This window comes from Engraulis encrasicolus, chromosome 1 (assembly GCF_034702125.1).
Source record: "Engraulis encrasicolus isolate BLACKSEA-1 chromosome 1, IST_EnEncr_1.0, whole genome shotgun sequence".
NCBI lineage: Eukaryota > Metazoa > Chordata > Actinopteri > Clupeiformes > Engraulidae > Engraulis > Engraulis encrasicolus.
In genome coordinates this window covers 49,419,310-49,421,809 of record NC_085857.1, presented here as the reverse complement: position 1 = coordinate 49,421,809, position 2,500 = coordinate 49,419,310, and positions in this window count along the sequence as shown.

Below are 2,500 nucleotides of genomic sequence, written 5' to 3'. Positions count from 1 at the left end.
AAGGGCCATGTTTTAAAACTTCATCCTTAGACATCTGTCTGAGATAATCTTATCACACAATGGTTGTAGCCCTACATTAATTAATAGTTGTAACCTTGACACGAATTCGGCAATCGTTAATCATGTACTTTATTTGATGTTATCACAGATTTATAGAAGACTGCCATAGACTGCATTGTCTTATAGCAATCTGATATATTGTATCCTATTGTAATTTTTCATAATGTAGATTTTGAATAGCAATGGGCTGATGTCACTAGTGCAATGCATTATTGCATACACAATAGGATGACCAAGTCCAATGTGTAAGGTATCCAGTAGTGCCTCTATATCATATTCTGAATGGCACGGTCATGGTGTTGAAGTGGGCGGGGCACAGTTCTATGACCAGGTTACCTCGGTCATGGGCAAGGTTGGGAGGGTGGGGCAGTTCTATGAGCATGGAGAAGAGCAGAAGTTAAGCAAAGATGATAAACAAGGAGGAGACAGTTCGTGAGGAGGTACAAGGACCAAAGAAGTGCCCCACCCCTTCATCCTCCTCCATGACTGATGGGACCTCAACATGGAGATTGGGCGTCACTGCATGGCTTACTCTGTGTGGCAATGCAGTCGGTGTCTGACCTGATATGAGCAATGTATGCATTACCATTGTGGCAATTGCTCTGGCACAATGACAAAAAGAGTTATACTTTGGATGAAAATGCAAATAATGTTTCATTGAAAGCTAATGTGACTGAAAGTGCTAGAAAGTAAAATAAATCTGCTGGTAGACATGATATATACCAGCATGCTAGATTTACATGTCTTAAGGCAAAAGAAACCCTTAAGTGTTTAAGTTAAACAGTTAGACATAATGATCTTAATACATAGCATGCTAGATTGTTACAAGGTCTACAAAAATATTTCAATCATTCACCATATCCAGGATCAAAGTTTGGAATAAAAATAAAAAAGAATAGTATAACTATCAAAATAATGTGCAGTGCATTGTTCTTGTTTTGCTGCTTCAAATAATTTATTTTAAAGTGTTTTGTTTTCCTTAGGAGCCATTTCATGTTTGACTTGCAGCTTCACTCAAAATAAATAAAGAAAATAAATTAACATCTTGGTACTGTTTGTAGTGGACCAATGACACACACATGATGACAGGATGATGCAGATGTGGTAGGGGAGTAAAAAAGGGGAGTTCTGCAAAAATCTCCTTTGACAAAAATGATTAGGGGGGACTCACAATTTCTCTTTGCACAGGGTCTCAGATTTCCTAGAACCGCCACTGATGTTTGGCGCCCCCTTTGGCGCCTAGTTTTTCCCTGTTTTCCGAAAACCCCAAAATCGGACTTAGGCGGTTTTGGTAGCAAGCCGACGATGATAATAAAAGTGTCCCACCCCCCAAAAAAAAACCATGACAAAGGTGACCTGTTCATAGAACTTGGCCCCGCCCCAGTCCTAACCATGACCGAGGAACCTAGCGCATTGTATTGGTTCATGGCAAAGGTCTGTGAGTTAAATTATTTGATATGCACCTCTATTAACAGAGCAAAGTTGCAGAAATCATAGGAAATCTGAAACGTGTTAAAGTAAAATAACCATGACGGGGAATGAGCCAGGGTGTCCCGGGATGTCACAAGATTAAAATGAAATCAATGGAAGCATCAGTATTGTGGTTCTTATTTCATTATTTTTATCAAAATATCTTAACAGCTAAAAGAAATTTATTTAAAATAATCATAAGCTGAAATAAAGTTTGGCAAACATCCTGTATCAAGACTATGTGTTAACAATGCTACTTTACCAATCAGAATGATTCAATTTATTTATCTCTACTGCAATTCAAGACTTACTTAACGGTATAATAGCAAAATGTTAACTCCTACAGTGTTGAGGCTTAAACACATGGCCATGACCTTTAATTCACGAACATTTAGTTACCTAAAAGCTAAAATAAAAATAAAAATAATAATGGTATATAAATCACTCAACTGTTTCTTATTGTGTGCTTCAAAAATACTCAAGTCACATTTCTTGTATCAAAAATGCCCAAGTCAAACTGCCTGTCATTCACTGTGTCAGCCCAAATAGATTGGCACCCAAAAGTCTGCAAAGGTCATGATTATGGCCCCTACCACAAATGCAGGAGGGCCCTGGACAAATGCCCTGCTTGTCCCCCTATAGCTCCGCCCCTGGTAATTCATGTGACTTAGGCATTTTCACAGGAGCTGCTGATGTAACAGCAAACTGGTTTTTCAAGAGTCATTACAAGACATTGATGCAGAACACCATCCCAGTTTTTGGATATGTTACAAACAGACATCCTATCTTTCCAAAAATGTTCAGTTAATTGTGGTGATTGCTGTCATTGTTTTGGTATAGCATGGCAAAGTTGCCCCCCAATATCAGGTTTTCATAGGAGCAGTGGAAGTCACACAACATTGGGTTTTTAAAAAATCATTGTGACCAAATGAGGCAGAATACCATCCCAGTTTTTGGATATGTTAAGAAC